At 42.9% G+C, this 19,907-nt stretch overlaps 1 long non-coding RNA gene and 1 other non-coding gene across 2 annotated transcripts; one reads left to right on the top strand and one right to left on the bottom strand.

The window, feature by feature from the left end:
- Window positions 1-6,114: 6,114 nt before the first annotated feature.
- LOC145524509 (uncharacterized) lies at window positions 6,115-17,858 on the bottom strand. The gene is made up of 2 exons (XR_014067615.1): window positions 15,312-17,858; window positions 6,115-6,938 (listed from the first exon to the last, which is right to left on the bottom strand). It is a non-coding gene; the product is annotated as an uncharacterized LOC145524509 (long non-coding RNA).
- On the top strand, window positions 7,098-7,168 carry TRNAY-GUA (transfer RNA tyrosine (anticodon GUA)). The gene has a single exon. It is a non-coding gene; the product is annotated as a tRNA-Tyr (tRNA).
- Window positions 17,859-19,907: the final 2,049 nt, after the last annotated feature.

Genomic DNA, 19,907 nt, shown 5'->3' with positions numbered 1-19,907 from the left:
ACACCAACCTGTTGATTTTAAACATACAGACTGCCAGTTATTTCTTCAGCAGCAGTGACAACAACAAAAGTGCTCATCTGCAATCAGCAGGAATTGTGATTTGGGGTCAGCCACCATGAAGAGCCATGTGCAAGTCTGTAGCCAAAAAGGAGAATAGAATTCTTTTATAGAGGGAGAAAGGAAGTTGGGAGAGTTACAGTAAACAATGAGTTCAGGGCTGAATTCTTGCCAGTGAAGAAGGAATTCATAGGACCTGGACTCCATCTTAGGCCTGTTTATGCTGATCATGCTTGGCCACCTCTCTAATGGGCTCTAAACTCTGTGCTTAGTGCCTATGGAAACGACAATAGAAGGATAAGACCCCCGCCCGACAGGGGAACCTTGAAGATCATATCCAGGTTACTCATTGCCTAAGAGAAAACATACACTAATCACCCCTGTCTCTGGACAGGCCATAAATTTTTCTGTACCTATCGGAGTGTAACCTCGGGCTTATTGTTTATTGGCCAATTGTTTAACTGTTTAAACACATAACACATAAATGATGAGATTATTGTGATTGTATTTACCCTTCCTTTGTTTATGTAAGTCTCAAGGAATTTGGGGTGGTGAGTTCAGACACGTACACATAGGGTATAAAAGATTTTCACAAATGCTGGTCGGGGCCCTTGGCTAAGAGAAGACTCTGCCTTGGGCCCGCCGGTGTAATAAACTGCACTCCACTACCTGCATTGTCCTTCTGAGTGAGTTTGTTTCCCAAAACACGTGGCTATAACACCAGGACTTTGAAAGGGGTCTTTCTTCTTCCCTTAGGGCTCTGCTCTTGTGGTAGGATGTAAGAGCTCCCCCTTCCAGTCTCCTCACTCTATTTAATTGAAGTTTCTGCTTCTTAATTTTTTATGCAATGTGATAGTTTTGTTTCTTACATTTCATTGCAATACTTATACATCTTTTTTCCTTCTTTCTTTCATCATTATTCTGAGTAGTTCCTTAATTGAAATACTAAAGATTAACGTTGATAATGGGCATCTTTGTTATCTCCTTGATTTTATTTCTTCCCAACAATTGTGAATTTTTGATGGCATTATTTCAGTTCCTGTTTTGTCATTTTATATACAGTTTTTAAAGAAATTTTTATTGGAGTAGAGTTGGCTTACAATGTTGTTTCTGTTGCACAACAAAATGTCTTCTTGATTTTAGAGGTGGATGCATTTAATATTTTGCATTTGAATATGTTTGCTGCAGTGCTACTTATTTTTGTTTGCTTTGGTAGATATCTTTTATTTTCATTTTCCTGATTTTAGAGTTTATTGTCTGTTCAGTTATCGATTGGCCGATTGCTTACACTCTTGTAAAATGCTGGTTTTGTCTGTTAGTCATTTTCCTGTAAGTCTGCTTAGCTTTTTCATTTTTCATCCTTATATACATAACACTGTAAAAGTTTAAGGTGTACAGTGTATTGATATGTATTTCAAAATGATTACCACCTAGTTAACACCTCCAACACATTGCATAGGTTTTTGTGGTGAGATCTACTGAGAAAATTTAAAGTATAAATAGATAAATATGATACTAGGACTATAGTTACCATGCCATACTTCAGATTCCCAGAACATTTTCATCTTATAGCTGAAAGTTTGTACCCTTTGATCAGTATCTTATTTCCCCCACCACCTAACCTGTGGTATCTACCACTCTACTCTCTGCTTCTAGGATTCAACACATAAGTGATAACATACACTATTAGCCTTTTTCTGTCTTATTCCACTTAGCATATTGCCCTCAAGGTCCATAAATTTATCATAAATGGCAAGGATTCCTTCTTTCTCATGGCTGAATAAAATTCCATTGTCTATACGTACCACTTACATACCTCATTTTGTTGAACTGCCTGTCTGTTTTCTTGCAACTCATTGAGTTTCCTTAAAACGGCTACTTTCAATTCTTTTTTGAGTAAGTTGCTGGTCTGCTTGTCTTTGGATTCCATTACTGAATGATTATTGTGATCCTTTTTTGTCACATTACCTTGACGTTTCATAGTCCTTTGGCTTTTGCATCACTGTCTTCAGACAGTGAATAGCAGTTAATTAGCAGGTAATTAGCAGTTACCTTCTCCAGTTTTTTTTTTTTTTTTTTTTTTACCGACTTCCGGGTAGAAGTATCTTCCATCTGCCCTGCTAGAGATTCTGGGGTTTTCTTAGACTTTCTGTGGCTACATCTGCTCTAGGCGTGAATGTTTTAAGCTTGCGGCAGAATGTTTTAGGCTTGCATACCTTCTCTCCATCCTGCAACAGGCCAGCGCTGACAGCCTCTTTTGTTTTCCATAGGCGGCACGACAGCTCAGCTCAGCTCTGCGACCCCATAGATGGCAGCCCACCAGGTTCCCCCGTCCCTGGGGTTCTCCAGGCAAGAACACTGGAGTGGGTTGCCATTTCCTTCTTCAATGCATGAAAGTGAAGTTTCTCAGTCGTGTCCGACTCTTAGTGACCCCATGGACTGCAGCCCACCAGGCTCCTCCATCCATGGGATTTTCCAGGCAAGAGTACTGGAGAGGGGTGCCATTGCCTTCTCCTGTCAAACATGAGCTGCAGGCTATTTGTAAAGGAGTCTTTGCAAAGCACTGTCTGAGGTGTGGCTGGAGCTAATACTTCTGCTTCTCTCTGGGTAATGATTCTTTCATCACTTTACTCTTGCTGGGGGAGGTACGGGGAGGCCTGGCTGGTGATTCCGTCTGGAGCTCCGTTGCACTGGGACGTGGACACCTTGTCTTAAGGTGCCAGTTATCTCTAAACACACCTCCAGGTTCTCAGAGAAAGGGAAGGATTAGCACTTACTCAACTCAGGAACACGATTTTGAGTAGGCATCCTAACTTTACTATGAAGTATGGAAACAGCGTGTCTAAACATTTATGTAAGACATGATCAATTAGATCAACGCTTATGTAGTAAACAAGTGATTTACACTTTGGAAGCATGGCTTAGGGAAAACATACCAATATTTCCTTTCTTAGAATTTTTCAGTGTCTCCCAATGGCCACGCAATGAAGGCGAGATTCCAAAGACTCTGATTTATGTCACTACCTGACTCATCACACTCTACCTTACCACACTCTCTCACTATTTCTTCCCATATGATCTGCGTTCCTACTTCACATACCTTTCTGTCCTTCCTAAATGTCCATCACTTTGCTGTCCCTGCCTTTACTCAAACAGAATTCCCTCCTTAGAATATTCCAGTGAAACCCATTTTTCTGTACCCAGCTTAAAGGTTGCCTTTGTTAGGTAGCCTTCTTTGACCAACAATGAAGAATTACTATTTCACTTAGTTACTGAATAAATAAAGCGTTTTAACAATGCTATTATATACATTGAACTAGGGTCTAAATCTGACTAGTTTCAATCAGTTCAGTCCTGCTGGGAGATAAGAAGGCAAGAATATTACACTGTCAGCTGATACAGTAGTTAATGGACGGTGAGAATGTAGAGGACAGAAAATCAGTCTAGCTGACCTGTTGATCAGAATACCTACCTGTGACTTTTTCAATATGGTCATTCCCCATGGGTTGGTCTGGGATTATGGACAGCATGGTGTCTGAGTTCTGAAAGCAATTGTCCTAAGCAGGAAGAAAACTTATGGCGTTTCTTTTAATTGGAAGTCACACAGCATCACCTCTACCATTCTTTTTTGTCAGGCAGTCACAAAGATCTACTCATATTCAAAGAAGTAGACACAAGACTTTGCTGCTTAGCGGCGAGAGTGCCATGGTCACATTTTATGAAGAGTCTGTGGGCTGGGAGATATTGTGGCTATCTTAGAAAATAACAACTGCCACATTACCTTGTTATAATATCTTCTGCATATTTATCCTTTTCACCTCACAAGGAAACTCTTAAATCACAAACGGTATGTGAATTTCTGTCAAAAGTTACAAACACTGGGCTTGCTAGGGACATGGTGTCCGATTTTGGCACTGGGCTTGGGGGAGATGACCCCTGAGGGATGGGATGGGTGGTGGTAGTCTAGTGGAAAGGAAGAAAGTAGACCACAGAGACAGAGAAGAGGAGAACCCAGAGCCAGCCCAGACCTGATGGGGGCCTTCTATCAAGGGCTGATACGTTAAGTCTTGTTTATCTTAAATTAGGTGTGAATAATTAATTGCATAGGTAAGGAAATAATGAATTTTTGCTTAAATTTTATTTGTTAAGCTTAAATAATCAATTTAAATGAATGAATGATTAAAGCTTAAGCCTTATTGATTAAGCTTTATTTACACTTGAGTGTGAATGGGCTTAAGTCAGATGGCTTGTGATAGGAATTTAGTAGTTTATAGGAAGAGCATAGGTGCATGAAGGGGGTGAAGGAAACATCCAGGCCGCGGGGTTTCTTGGGACTAGGGCTAGAGTCAAAACGTTATCCTTTGCCTTCTGAGCCCATGAGTCAGTCTTTTAGTGTTTCTATTGCTTGGATATGCAGTATATAATGTCCCTTAAAAGTCCAACATTTGTTCATGGGTTCTTGAGTTTTAATTCCCTCTTCAGTGTTTAGTAGCAGAGTGAATTCAGAAAAATGAGTGGCTATGTGTGAAACCTTACTTACCTTATCAACAAAATGGGAATAATAGTAGTATCTCTCTCAAAGAGTTATTATTGAAGATGCACTATTGTCATGGCATAAAGTTCATACTTAGCGTAGTTTCTTGAGCATTTGTTTTGCAGCCTTTTGTATAGCTTATCTCCTGTGTAGTTTTGTGGAAGGTGGTCCAGATTTTCTATCATCCTCCAGGTGGAACTCTTACCCCAGGAAATTGTTTTCATGTAGATTTAAAAACAAAACAAAAATGTGTGAGCAGAAGCTTCTGTGAGAGGAATTGCTTTGGTCAATGAGTGGTTAGAAGAGTCCCAGCCCTAATTACCCAAATGTGTACAAGGGCCCTCCACTGTACTTGAGTGCTCCTTCACGCCTCACATAATTTGGAGTGCCAGACGGGGATGCTGCTTGCATTGCAATGAGGGTAGAGACCCTGGGTGTACTTTACAGTTGCTTTCCTTAGATTTCTGCTCTGAGTCATGACTAGACAAAACTAAACCTCCAGACTTTCTTGTGGGCGCAGCATTGAATGCAAACCAGTTCCTGCTGGCCCAAGCAGAGCAAGGGTGAGGCTGGGGAGCAAGGTGGGATCAGGGAAGGTGCAGGTATTTACTTCCTTTTACCAGCTGTGCCATGTTGAGCAAATGACTTGACTTCAACGGGTCCTTTTTCCCTTCTGTGAAGTAGAGTAACAGTGCTTCCCTCACAGGATCGCTGTAGGATTCAGTAAGCAAAGGACTAGTACAGGGCTTGGGGTGCAGTAAGGCTTAATCAGGGTTTTTTTTTTTTTTTTTTCCATAGTTTCCTGTTCTCTCCAAGGATAGTCATCCCAACAATTCTGCATGAAGAGGAACTTCCTAACCTAGACACATCTGGAGCTGGGTGTTGTCACCTCAGGATTATCTCCTCCTATGCTAGCTGTAGACTCTGCTCTCAACTTCTCGTGCCTGGGGAGATGTGTAAAATCTACTCTTCTGCGTACACAGAGGGCTCATTGGCAAGAGTTTGGAAGGAGAGCATAAACAGTAAATGCAGGAGAAGCAGTAGTCGGAGAGAGTCTTTTCAAATTTCTTGAGAGTTTGGTTTAGATAATGAATTTACTCCCAGTAGGTGAAACAAAATTTTGACTTTTTTTTTTTTATTGTGGGAGTGGCAGGAAGAGTAGGGGGCAAACTAAGCCCTTTCACATTGTGATGAGCTTGCAAGGTGTTGCTTCTTGACCTGACACTTTGGCAGCCTGAGAACCAACTTTTCACTTAAATCACTTAAAGCTACTTTCTTTATCTCCTTCCCTTCCTCCCTTTCTTCCTCCCCTCCTCCCTCTTCTTTCCTCTGTCCCTTCCTCTTTTCTTCTCTCTCTCTCTCTTGCTTCCCCCTGCCCTCCATGGTTTAGTTCCTATGTTAGGCTTGGGATATACTGTATAACCAAGGTGATATGAGACCATGAGATTCATAGAAGTTATTGTTTGGTTAATCGAAACAATGGCTTAAAGTACCATTAAAATAATGCATACACAACTAAAACATTTTAACTTACAGTCAAGGACATATTTAATCACCAATCTTTTAACGTAGGGTCACTTTTTCTTTGATGAGGAGTCCACTGATAGGAGGTCCTTGTCATTTTCCACCCACATTGCATTGCTTACAATTTCCAGATTCTATTTCTTTTTTTTTTTTCTAATTGGGGTATAGTTGCTTTACAGTGATGTACAGCAGTTTCCCACTCGCTATCTCTGTACACATGACAGTGTATATATGTCAATCCCAATCTCCCAATTCATCCAACCCCTCCTTTCCCCCAGATTCTGTTTCTTTAAAGTAGAGATAAAATTTATATACTTGCCAAGCAAACCAGATGAGCAGGCTTTAAAAAAATGTGTACATTTTTTCCTCCTCAGTTTTTAAGAGCCTTTTCTCTCATAGCTAACCTAATAGCATTTCAAAGATGACTCACCTTCATTGAGCCCTTTCCAAACATTCTATTTCATATTATTGGTATAACAGCTCTCTTTTTCTACCCCTATTTAAAGGGCTTATGTCAGCTAATTAAATTACGTATTACAATATCAACTATAATAAGCAGAAAAAGATTTGGGAACAAGCATCCCTGGCTCTTGGAAAATTCACAGCCTAGATGGTGGGAGCAAAAATTATGTCAACACAATGCAAACAGTCCTAAGTGGCCTTAGTCCTCTGTCAGCAGGCTGTGGAGGTGACTGTTTAACCTGAGAGTTGATGAAGTAGAGATCGATTAAAAGAGTTGGTGTTACAGAAGGAGGGTCAGACAACTAGGCAGGCAGTTCTGATGCAGCGTCTTTGATAGGTCCGTGAAGCTGTATCCTGGTTTCTGTGGGACATGAGAAGGACAGGTGACCCAACCTGGGGCATCAGAGAAGGACGCAGTACAGCGTTTTCCATCACTCCTTTAATATCTGCCAAAGAAATGCCTGAGGATATCTGTCCTTGAGATTCATGATTTAGTCTGACTGAAAGAGAATCACGGGCTTCCCAGGTGGCTCAGTGGTACAGTACCTGCCTGTAACGCAGGAGACTCGGGTTCGATCCCTGGGTCGGGAAGATCCCCTGGAGAAGGAAATGGCAACCCACTCCAGCATTCTTGCCTGGGAAATCCCATGGACAGAGAAGCCTGGTGGGCTACAGTCCATGAGGTGGCAAAAGATTCAGATACAGTTTAGGACTAAACAACAAAGAGAATCAGGCTCACTGTCCTTAAGATTCAGAGTTCAAGACCTTTTCTTCTCATCTACAAGTTACATGATCATGTGAACAATTAATAATTCTGTTTGCTGAGACCTCTAAGTGTAACCCCTACCACATGGAGTTTGAAGCAGTTACACAATTAGGAATAGGAACTGTGTTTCATAGTATTAGAGAAGGAATACCAGGTGGTCTCTGCCTGGAAGAGGCTCTGTTTTTAATTTGCTTGCTAATGAAAAAGTAGCTATGTTGCTCACTTCACCCTCTCAGAAGAACAGAAAGGGATTTAGCACCGTGATGTATAATTCAGAATGTTCAGAGAAGAAAATCATGTGAAAAAATGGTGATTGAAGATAACCACTGCTTTTAAACGGTTTGGGCTTCCCTTGTGACTCAGCTGGTAAAGAATCCGCCCACAATGTGGAAGACTGGGTTCGAACCCTGGATTGGAAATATCACCTGGAGAAGGGACAGGCTACCCACTCCAGTATTCTGGCCTGGAGAATTCCATGGACTGTATAGTCCATGGGGTCGCAAAGAGTCAGACACGACTGAGCAACTTTCAGTTTCATTTTCTCTTTTAAATGGTTTATTATGTGCTCTAAACTCTATTCAGTGCTTTGTTGTTGTTTTAGTGGCTAAGTTTTGTCTGACTCTTTTTGAGGCCACATGGACTGTGGCAGACCAGGTTTCTTTGTCCATGGGATTTCCCAGGCAAGAATTACCGAAGTGGGTTGGCATTCCCTTCTCCAGGAGATCTTCCAGACCTAGGGATCCAACTTGCGGCTTTAGCCTCGTCTTCTGCATTGCAGGCAGATTCTTTTACCACTGAGCCACTGGAAAGCCTCATTCAGTACTTTAAATATCATCTAATTTAATCTCTACAATACCCCTACTAGATAGCTACTATTATTATGCTTATTTTAGGGAAGAAGAAACAGAAATGTAAAGCAATCAAATAACTAGGAACACAAGCCCTTTACTATGTATTTTCCAAGGCCCTGTTTTCTCTTAACTCTTTACACAGTCTCTCAGAGTGGACTTGTTCAGTTGCTAAGTCGTGTCCAACTCTTTGTGACCCCATAGACTTTAGCACACCAGGCTTCTCTGTCCTTCACTATCTCCCTGAGTTTGCTCAAACTCATGTCCACTGAGTCAACGATGCCATCCAACCATCTCATCCTCTCTCGCTCCCTTTACCTGCCTTCAACCTTTCCCAGCATCAGGGTCTTTTCCGAATCAGTTCTTCGCATCAGGTGGCAAAAATATTGGAGCTTCAGCTTTAGCATCAGTCCTTCCAATGAATATTCAGGGTTGATTTCCTTTAGGATTGATTGGTTTGATCTCCTTGCTGTCCAAAGGACTCTCAAGAGTCTTCTCCAGCAACAATTCACAAACATCAATTCTTCAGCACTCAGTCTTCCTTATGGTCCAACTCTCACATCCATACATGACTACTGGAAAAACCATAGCTTTGACTGTATGGACTTTTGTCAGCAAAGTGATATCTCTACTTTTTAAAAAATTATTTATAATTTTACTTTTTAATTTACTTTTGGCCATGCTGGGTCTTTGTTGCTGTGCAGGCTTTTCCCTTCTTGCGGCAAGTGGTGGCCACTCTCTTGTTGTGGAGCATGGGCTCTAGGGTGTGTGGGCTTCAGCAGTTGCAGCTGCCAGGCTCTGGAGCTCAGGTCAGTGGTTGTGGTGCACAGGCTTAGTTGCTCCAGAGCATGTGGGATCTTCCTAACCCAGGGATCGAACCTGTGTCTCCTGCATTCTTTACTGCTGGGCCACCAGGGAAGCCCTGATGTCTCTGCTTTTTAATACGCTGTCTAGGTTTGTCATAGCTTTTCTTTCAAGGAGCAAACGTCTTTTAATTTCGTGGCTGCAGTCACTGTCCAAAGTGACTTTAGAGCCCAAGAAAGTAAAATCTGCCACGGTTTCCACTTTTTCCCCATCTATTTGCCATGAGGTGATGAGACCAGATATCATGATCTTCATTTTTTGAATGTTGAGTTATTCAAACCAGGTTATTCACTCTCCTCTTCCACCCTTATTCAGAGGCTGTTTATTTTCTCTTTGCTTTCTGCCATTAGAGTAGTATTATATGCATATCTGAGGTTGTTGATATTTCTCCTGGCAGTCTTGATTCCAGCTTCTGAGTCATCCAGCCTGGCATTTTGCATGATGTACTTTCAGGAGGACCTGGTTAAAGACTCAGCTTCTTTGCTTCTTGAGCTAAGAAGTTAGGCTGAAAAGTGTCACCTTAGTGACAGTGGAACAATCCTTAGTAATGCTGAAGATGGAGATTTTAAGCCAGTTTGGGGGTAATTCAAGTATAGAACAGTCTATAATAAGGAAATCAACAATAAATGAGCAGAGAGACAGTTTGGACTGACCCTCAAATAGACTCAATCATTTTGGTGATAGGAGAACCCACTTTATAGTCTGTGATCTATGTATGTATTGTTGTTGTTGTGTAGTCCCTAAGTCATGTCTGACTCTTTGTGACCCCATGGACTGTAGCCCGCCCGGCTCCTCTGTCCATGGGATTTCCCAGACAAGAATACTGGAGTGGGTTGCCATTTACTTCTCTGGGGATTCTTCCTGACCTAAGGATTGAACCTGTGTCTCCTGCATTAGCAGGCAGATTCTTTACCACTGAGCCACCAGGGGAACCATATGTATGTATAAATACATGTAAATATATATGTGGTATATATGTACATATATGATATATAACAGTTTCCCAGGTGGCACTAGTGGTAAAGAACCCACCTGTCAATGCAGGAGATGTAAGAGATTCGGGTTTGATTCCTAGACCGGGAAGATCCCTTGGAGGAGGGCATGGCAACCCACTGCAGTATTCTTGCCTGGAAAATCCCATGGACAGAGGAGCCTGGCGGGCAAAAGTCCATAGGGTCAAAAAGAGTCAGACATAGCTGAAGCCACTTAGCATGCCCGTGTGACATGTAAAATCATATATACATATATAGTATGCTTTTATGAGGAACTATATACTCACCACAGTAAGTCATGCTTAGTTAGCCCTTTTGTTTCAAAATATTATTGGTAACCCCTCCTAAGTGTTGTCTGAGTTGGGCGAACCCTACCCCATGTAATTCAACAAGATTTCATTGACTATCTGCTCTGTACTAGGTACTGAGACAATAGAGAAGGATTCCCTTCTTCTAACTGGAGTGACAGCCCCTAAAATAGATCATTTCAATTTGTTCTTCTAAGCAAAGTGATTGTGTTGCCTGGGATACCATGAAGGTACCTACTAAGCCTCTTCATGCTTTGTATTCAACCACTTCTGTATTGCAAAAGCACCACACTGGGGCTGCTCAGATACGGCCTGTCCAGCCGGTGTAAGACATGAAATTGTTGGACTAATTCTTTTGCAAGAGTGACATCTGGGTAATGGCCCTCAGCAGCATTTCACAGGCGAGATTGTTCCTGCTGCTATATATCTCTCTTGAGCCCTCTGATCTTGTGATCATTCATAAAACAATGTTACTTTGCTTTTCATCATTTAATAAGTCATGCAAATTGCCTTAAACTACCATAAAGTGCAATGCGATGCTCCTAAACATTAATAAAAAGAAGCTGCCGGTTTTGCCAACTTCTTCTTCCCCCCTTCACACCTCTTTCTTGACAGAACAAAACAAATTCATACAGATTACAAGCAATGAGAGTTAGCTTTGCTGAATTGTGAGTCTTTTGTGCTGCAGGGGAATGAGTTAAGCATGTGTTGCCAAGAAATAAAGCAGTGGAACATCACAGTTAGAGGTGTGAACTTCAGGCATGAAATGCCATTGTTTTACCAGTTTCTGCAAGGCTCACCACCTGGCATTCACAAAGCTATTTTGAGACTGTCCCTCATCATCCATAGGTATTGAAACAGCAAGCAGTTGCTTTTTTGTTAGTGTTTGATCCATAAGTACTTACTAAATGGAGGTGCTGCCAGTTCAGGATGGAGAATCAGAGTAAGTCATGTATCACACCCTGGTGCTATGCCACAGCGTTTTGAACATTTCCCAGTTATCTTGATAATATTAGGAACCTTCTATCCCACCTCTGAAAATGGATTTTGTATTAACTTGGTTGCATTTGCAAATAAATACAAAATCTTCTATGATTCAAAAGCTCCCTGTTCCAAAGGACATGGTTTAGGAATGCTGTTTTGTTGTTCTGATTACTCTGAAATTTCTGAAACGAGCCATCCGGTATAATTAGTAGCATCTCTGGTGCAGTAATCAATTCTTTGTTTCATGTAACAAGCCCTCTCTGAAATAAAAATGCCTGAGGAAAGAGATGTTTTGGAGAGAAATCTGTTGTGCTGACTGCCTGCCAAGTCCACAGCCTGCTGTGGATGGAAGCAGCCCTAGGGTTTCCTATGCATACGTAGAATTTGATTCAGAGGTCCTAGCCATAGCTGACTGGACAGAGGAAAGTATCTGAATTGAGGCTGATAGGTATCTGATTTGAGATAGCCTGATACAAGCTATTCCCCACTTGGGTGATGGTGATTATCTTTGACAGTGATGAACTGAACTGTAAAGTTCCTCTCCACTGGGGAGCTTGAACATGAGATGTATAACCAGCAGTTGTCTGTGGAGGAGAGAACACTAAGAGGGCATCATGAGAGGTATAAACAGGCTTCGTGAAATGGTTGGAGGCATGAGCAGCCAGAGCCGTGAATGAGTAGAAGCTCTCTAAGCAGAAACCTTGAGAAAGGCACACGGGCAATACGGTGTCAGTTACAATAACAGGATCAGAAGGAGTGGGTCAGGGCAGTGCTGAGTCACTAATGGCAGAGGCCTGGAGTCAGTGGACCTGGTTGTTGAGAGAGTGGTGGGAGAACTTTGTTGCTTGGGCTCTGTTGAATTTTGAATGATCCTTCAGGCTTTTAGCAATGTTCTCCTCTAGGTGAGGTCTGGTTTACTGTTAAAATTCCCATTTTCCTTATTTCCATTTGTAGATAAGGTGATTGGAATGAATGAAAGGAACCTAGCTAATGTAGGAGAAAGGCTGCTTGAATAATATTTAAGTGATGATTCTTTAGTTTATGCCATCAAGTGGCTATTACCCTTACATTCTAGTCCTGCTAATCTTATTCTGGAAGAGTCTCTTTACTACTAAATGATATACTGAAATGATTAAAAATAACATCAACAATGATGATACAGATGTAGTTTTTAAGTGGAAGTTGACACATGTGACTTCTTACAGCCTACTACTGACTACCACTTACGGATGGCCAATAGCAAGCCACAGGCTCTGTATACCTTATTTCTGCTGCTGCTGCTAAGTCGCTTCAGTTGTGTCTGACTCTGCGCGACCCCATAGACGGCAGCCCACCAGGCTCCCCCATCCCTGGGATTCTCCAGGCAAGAACACTGGAGTGGGTTGCCATTTCCTTCTACAGTGCATGAAAGTGAAAAGTGAAAGTGAAGTCGCTCAGTCGTGTCCGACTCTTAGTGACCCCATGGACTGCAGCCTACCAGGCTCCTCCATCCATGGGATTTTTCCAGAATCCCATACAATTCTTCAAAGGTAGGTACTGCAAAACTTGAATTACATATTGAGGAAGCCAAGGCTTAGAGAAGACCAGTGACTTGTCTAAGTGGATCTTACTATCTTGTTGTTGTGAATAACAACAAAAATAAATAAAAAATATCACTCATCATCTAGTTCTACAAAGGTTTAGTTGCAACCCACTGCAGTCGCCCACCTACACTTCACCCTGAGAGGAATTCAGAATGAGGCACTCTGTGCTTTAGATAGATGGTCCCCTAGATAGTTAGATACATATCTTGGGAAGAATTTCAGTAGTCCCAGATTCTTGCATCTTCCCATATACAGAAAAGCACTAAAATCAATTAACCTGAGATAGCTGTTCTTTATGCTTAGCATTAATCTTTTACCAAGATATATGCTTGACTGCTGGAGAAGGAAATGGCAACCCACTCCAGTATTCTTGCCTGGAGAATCCCATGGACAGAAGAACCTGTCAGGCTATAGTCTGTGGGGTCGCAAGAGTTGGACACGACTTAGCGACTAAACTACTACTACTAAAATTCACATTGGAGAGGGAAATGGCAACCCACTCCAGTATTCTTGTCTGCAGAATTCCATGGACAGAGGAGCCTGGTGGGCTGCAGTCCATGGGGTCACAGAGAGTCGGACACGACTGAGTGACTAACACACACACACACATACACACACACATGCTTCACTGCATGTATTTGCTAGCCAAAAAAAATCATATATACCACGGCTCCACTGCCTACTTCTTCAGAGCCGTTGCTCAGAGCCATCCATCTCCAGATCTAAATAAGATCCCAAGTAAAACTTAACAAGTGCAGCTTTCATGTGTATTTTTCTTTGACACTGGGGATCTGTACCCAGCTGTTCCTGGCCCCAAAGCAGGTGCTCTCCCCACTGTACTTCACTGGTGGACAGAGGCTGGGCCCTCAACAAGGTTTGGCATCCCCATGACATCCATACTCTAGAGGAAGCACATGTGTAGGGCAGACAGAGTGGTAGACGCTCCAAAGGTCGCTGAGATCAGCCCCAGGCTGGGAGCAGGCTGGGAGCAGGCAGGCAGCAGGGCCTGCCATGCCTGATGGATGATGGGCACTCCATCTCTTGCAGACACAGTTTTCCCGAACAGACTGCCTTTATGAAGCTGCACACCCCAGTCAGGTGTTTTTATTACCAGTATCAGTTTAATTTATATGTAAAAACACAATCAGTTTCCTTTGCCTTGCAAGAAATCTGACAGAAAAAAAAGTGACAGATGTTAGGTGGAATATTCCCCAGTTGTGGTGTGGATCATAGAAAATTGGACAGTTGGTCTATATCGGTATTTTGGGCAGAAATCATGGGGAAGGAGTGCCTCGCTGAAGCCCCATTCATCCTGTTCTTCAGAATAGCCTGCCTCAGGTGGAATGAGGCTGTGGGAGGCTGGTTGCTGATGAAATACACCAGCTCATCTATCAAGGAGGGACACGGCTTCCAATGATGGAGGGTGTATCTTTGGGTAGGGCTGCGGAATTGGTTGAAGCTTCTAAGTTTCATTTGCGTGCATGCATGCTACGTCACTCCAGTTGTGTCTGACTCTGCGTGACCCCATGGACTTTATAGCCAGGCTTCTCTGTCCATGGCGATTCTCTAAACAAGAATACTGGAGTGGGTTGCCATGCCCTCCTCCAGGGGATCTTCCCAACCCAGGGATGGAACTCAAGTCTCCTGCATTGCAGGCAGATTCTTTACTGTCTGAGCCACCAAGGAAGCCCTTTCCACCCCCACCGACAGCTGGGAATAGAGCCCACACTCCTCATGGGCATCGGGGCAGAAAGAAGCAAGCAGTCTGTCCTGAAGGAACCCGCAGTCTAGTAGGGGTGACAGACAGTTGAACATATGAGTGTAACAGAGTATGAGGAACACTATAATGGAGCCACTAAAGAGATTTCCTTTGGGGCGTCCCTAGCTGGCTGTCATCGCTGCTGATCCCTTTGCTGTCCTCCTCTCTTGGTCCTACTATAGGCTGGAGAGCTAACCTGCCAGATTTCTGCACAGAAGCCTCTTTTTGCCCTTCTGCTGTTCCAGCTAATCATTGCTTTAATTAGCTTGTGTTATCTCCAGTATTCCTACCAAGGGACCAGGTCCCACTGAAGTTCTGGGTTGGCCAAAAAGTTCATTTGGGTTTTTCCATGCGATATTATGGAAAAAACTCAAACTTTTTTGGCCAACCCAGTAGATAATTTACCTTCTCTTTGAAAAATAAAGCCAAGGTGTTTAATGTCTCTGATATTGAAAAGATACGCTCAGAGACCTCTCCTTTTGATCCTTTTGTTGGATGGATTCCAGAGAGGCACAGAATTAGCATATTGTTTGTTTTGTGGAAGCCTTTCTCTTTGAATTAGGTTTGGACTGTGACCTTGTCTAGCTCCTATGGAATTTGTGCAATTAATAAAATCTACATTCTGCTTACCTCCTAGTAAGTTGTTCAGGAATCCCCAAAGGCTGGGGCAGGAGGGTTCTGTTGGTCGTAGCAGATTCTTGAAGTACTGGAGACCCACTGGGGTTTATAGGCACACGAGTGAGGTGACTATATTTGTCTTTAAAGTGGTCACTTGGGTAGTAATGTAGATAAAGATCTGAGGTAGAAATGAATGACTTGGAACTGGGAGAATGGGGCATCAAAACACCTTCCCGTGCTGCTAATTTTGCTTGAACAAGTCCTCTGAGATGTGAATTGGGAAAAAGGAAGAAAGAAGAAAGTAGGTGCATCTTTGCGTTTTCCCTGTGATGTGAATGGATGCATGTTATTCCTTAAGTACCAAGCACCGAGCATTCTGGCTGAGACCAGAAAATACAACTTGCAGCCAATTTCCTCAAGAAAAAATGGGAAAAGAAAGAAAGAAAGACTTTTTTGCTTTTCAGTCTGTAAAATGAACTAATCCCCAGCAGGCCTTCCAGTCAGTGCTATCAGAACAGAACAGTGGTGGGAAAGAGAAGGCAAGGACGAGAAAGAAGTATTAGCATTATCCCAACTGGCCCATTTCTCTCCCCTCAGTTTTTAAAATAGAAATCCCATATGGTTCCATACGATAGGACATCTTAATGTGGTGTTATATATAGTCTCTTTTCTGCTACAGTTGAATTTTTTATTTGTTTGTACTTTCATCCCCAAATAATTGATGATGTATAAATGTGAGGCCATAGTGCTAATGCCAGCAGATAGAGGATTCAACAGGAAGAAGTTTAAAGTATGAGTTCAAGTAATAGCAGCTTCTTAGCACTTATTCTTCAATATTAGCACTTATTCTTCAATATTAAAATATACATATATTTTCCTTTAAGGACATGGCTGCAACATGATTTGTGGGGCTCAATGCAAAATGAAAATGCAGTGCTTGGTACTGGGATTTGGGTTGGATGAGAGGCCCTCTTTGAATTGTGTCCCCCAAACTCACCGTGGTGCTGGTAGCCTGTGGCAGGAATGGGCATTGCTTTGTCCCACCCCCAGATCAGCCCCTCTGGTACCCTCCCCTCCTCTGTTCCCAGGCTCCTCAAAGGAGATGGAGAAAAGGGACAGAAGGACAAAGCCTTGAGATGCGGTGATTGTTGCCCTGGGTGGAGGTTTGTTTCCCTTAGTGGAGGTCTGTTGAAAGCCAACTGGGGCGGGAAAGGAGGGAGAGGGGCTGGGGTGTGAGGTGGAAATGAGGCTTCTGGGCACGAAGCCTAAGTCTTCTGGGGAGGTGGCAAGAGGCAGGAGTCTGTGCTGTGTGATCTCAGGCTCCATGTTCCATTGTTTCATCAGACATCACTTAAGAGGCACAAATAGAAAGACATGATTATGAAGAACTTCAAGATGGTGACTACACAGCATTAAACTCCAAGTGCAGGGGCCTTTCTGAGCACAGAAACCTGCAGAAGTGTGCAGGTTACGAGCCCATGAATCTGATCTTCCTGGAGGAACATTCCTTTGGAATTGATGATGGACCAGGAAGTGGGGGACAGGGTTCTCATCGAAGGAAATGAAAACCAGTGAAACAGTTGCTAGGCTTGGGAAGACCACGTGGTTAGATCTCTGGCTCCAACATCCACTGATATCTAAGCTCTGGCAAGTCATTTCCCTTTCCCTAGGTGCAGTTTATCTGCGTTCTCTGAAATGGAGACACTGAGAGGCAGAGAATTTGTGTATCCGTGTGTGCATGTTCAAGGTCGCACAGCTAAAGGGTAGCAGAGGAGGTTCACCTGTGGCCCAGGCACTTTGTCAACCTGGTTTTGTCTTCAGTGGCAACAGTGGCGATTCTTAACCTTTTGATGTGTTGCAATTTGGACAAACTAGTGAACTTAATGGGCTTCTCAGGTGGCATTGGTGGTGAAAAACCCACAGGAGACATAAGAGACATGGGTTTGACCCTGGGGTTGGGAAGATCCCTTGGAGGAGGGCATGGCAACCCACTTCAGTATTCTTGCCTGGAGAGTCCCATGGACAGAGGAGCCTGGCGGGCTACAGTCCACGGGGTGGCAAAGAGTTGTTCACGACTGAAGCATGCACACAGTGAACTTTATAAATCTTCCACTGAGAAACAGAAAGAGCACCCAAAAGTCCTTTTGCATGAAATTTCAGGGAGTTCATAGGACTCCTGAAGCCCGTCTAGGAAGGAGATTGAGAGCCCTGACGATGTGCAAACAGCTCCCATATCGTCTGCTGGATAACAAGCTTTCTTTCCATCAGGATTAACTATTTGAGCTGGCCCAGTGGCAGAACCCAGCTTTCTCCTTCCTCTCTTACTCATTTCATAGGGTGTCTTGGCCAAAGCTTTCTTTTCCGGCTCCTGTTTTTTCTGCTCGTGTTTCTGTGGTAGCATCACATCTTCATCGTACTTGTCCTCCGTGGAGAGATCTCCCTACCTTATGGCCACTCTGTTGGGAACAAGACATCCTTTCTGAAGAAAAACAAGAGCAGTCTTTTGAAATGAATCCCTTTACAGGACATCTGGTATGACATTAAGCTGCATTCTTTTCTGGTCCGGAGAGCCGTTATCACAGCAGACAAGCCGCGTGCTGGGACCGTGGCTGCGTCCACAGCTCCCAGCTCCAGGAGCTGCTACCGGCGGCACAGGGCCGACAGGTGGCGCCAGCGGGCCAAAGATGCTGCTGAGGGGAAGGCGTGTGCGTGTGTGCGTGTGTGCGTGTGTGGCCAGCGGGCCAAAGATGCTGCTGAGGGGAAGGCGTGTGTGTGTGTGTGTATTATTGGCTTTGCCGTGTGTATGTGTGTGTGTGTTAGGCTTAGCCATGTATTGTTTACGATGGGAAATTAACTTTGAAATCTTCTTACTTCCTAAGTCAGAAAGAGAAAGTTAAATATCCTATGCTAACGCATATATATGGAATCTAGAAAAATGGTACTGAAGAATTTACTTACAGGGCAGCAGTGGAGAAACAGGCATAGAGAATAGACTTATGGACCTGGGGAGAGGGGAGGAGAGGGTGAGATGTATGGAAAGAGTAACACAGAAACTTACATTACCATATATAAAATAGATAGCCAATGGGAATTTGCTGTGTGGCTCAGGAAACTCAAACAGGGGCTCCGTATCAACCTAGAGAGGTGAGATGGAGAGGGAGACGGGGAGGGAGATTCAAAAGAGAGGGGATATATGTATACCTATGGCTGATTCATGTTGAGGTTTGACAGAAAACAGCAAAATTCTGTAAAGCAATTATCCTTCAATAAATAAATAAATCAAAAAAAAACTTTTTACTCCAACCCCCCCCCGGCCCCCCACAATATACACAGTAAACATGATTTTCTCAGTACAAGGTAGCAAATAGTCTTTCTAACAAATTTGATGACTTCAGATGTCTACTTTCTGGTACTTAGGAGTTACATGTATTTAAGTTTTAAAAAATTATTAATATTCAGAATGCCTCTGCTTCACGGATAAAAATGTCCAAGAGATCCCTGTGACACCTTGGGGAAAATAAATAAAAAGTGAAAATCCTAATGAAATGCATCAGACTCAGTCTGGAAATTTTGTATTGTTGCTTAAAAGGTAATTCTCTGATTTCTCATTCTGCTCTGGAGTCAGGAAGATCTGAAAGGGAAATCTTTGTCATTTGTTGTGTGATTTTGGGTGAATTAAATGTCCTGAATCTTATTTCTTCGTCTGTAAAATGGGTTTATGATACCTATTTATGATAGTAAATGCTAGTTCCATTATTCTTTTTAACATGCTGGATAGGAAGAAATGGCTGATGACTCACGTTTATGGATGCCTGTAAGTTTTCAAGTGAGAATTTGTCTGAAATGAATGTTTCAATATTACTTGAGAAAACAAGTGAGAATAGGGAAGCAGCTGTGTTTTTATGAAGCTATTGAATTTTTATAAAATGACACGTGAGGATGGGAGACAAATACCATTTGAATCATGGTGGCCCTGGACAGTGCATCCTGTGGGCATAATGTCACAAATGAAACCAACTACTGGGAATGATTTCTCTTAGAGTAACTGCTTCATTTTGAACCATGGTAGAGCGATCACCTAGGACTGGATCAGATCTCAGTTCCAGTGCTTCCTGACTATGTGACCAATCTGCAGGGTGCATCTACCCTCTCTGAACCTCAGCGTCCTCATTGGTAAAACTGGATGACAATACATAAAATATCATTTACCTATTCTGTGAAAGTAGGATTGTTTTGAGGGTTGAGTGAGGAAGCATGTGATAGCAGCTTAGATGAGTGTTTAGTACATAGGAAGCAGTTTTGTTTTTTTTTTTTTTAATGGCTGTTCTTGCATGCTTAGTTGCTCAGTCGTGTCCAACTCTTTGCGACCCCATAGACTGTAGCCCACTGGGCTCCTCTGTCCATGGGATTTCCCAGGCAAGAATACTGGAGTGGGTAGCCATTTCCTCCTCTAGGGGATCTTCTGACTTAGGGATCATACCTGCTTCTCTTGCATCTCCTGCACTGGTAGGCGGATTCTATATCACTGCACCACCTGGATGTTGATATTGTTGCTATTAAATGTCAGGATATTCCAGTGGTTGGGCCAAAAGATCTGTTTTCTGTTCA

The sequence above is a fragment of the Giraffa tippelskirchi genome, chromosome 10 (genome assembly GCF_054371585.1).
Source record: "Giraffa tippelskirchi isolate mGirTip1 chromosome 10, T2T-mGirTip1v1.2.pri, whole genome shotgun sequence".
In the NCBI taxonomy this organism is placed as follows: Eukaryota; Metazoa; Chordata; class Mammalia; order Artiodactyla; family Giraffidae; genus Giraffa; species Giraffa tippelskirchi.
This window is presented reverse-complemented; position numbering and strand designations above follow the sequence as displayed.